Source organism: Haliaeetus leucocephalus, unplaced genomic scaffold, assembly GCF_000737465.1.
Source record: "Haliaeetus leucocephalus isolate CR32 unplaced genomic scaffold, Haliaeetus_leucocephalus-4.0 Scaffold172, whole genome shotgun sequence".
NCBI classification, from domain to species: Eukaryota; Metazoa; Chordata; class Aves; order Accipitriformes; family Accipitridae; genus Haliaeetus; species Haliaeetus leucocephalus.
Window position 1 is genome coordinate 626,686 of NW_010972608.1, and position 212 is coordinate 626,897.

The following is a 212-nucleotide window of genomic DNA, read 5'->3' on the forward strand; positions in this document are numbered from 1 at the left end:
CGCGGGCCCCGCTGCAGCGTGCCCGCGCCCGCAGCCCCTCTGACGGCTGCCACCGGCGCGTCCCCGCCTCGCGCCGGCAAGCCGGTAATCCCGGGACCGGGGACAGCCGTTTCCGCCACGACCTCCCCCGCCCGGCCGATCGGACGACCAAGGACGCGCACCCGCCTCCCCCCGCGGCCATCCGGCCGCCCGGCAGAGCCGCGTCGCCCGCT

At 80.7% G+C, this 212-nt stretch overlaps 1 protein-coding gene across 1 annotated transcript in view; it reads right to left on the reverse strand.

Moving 5' to 3' along the window:
* The window catches only part of OLFM3 (olfactomedin 3), a 66,836-nt gene that overhangs the window by 66,202 nt on the left and 422 nt on the right, over window positions 1-212 (reverse strand). The window lies entirely within an intron of this gene.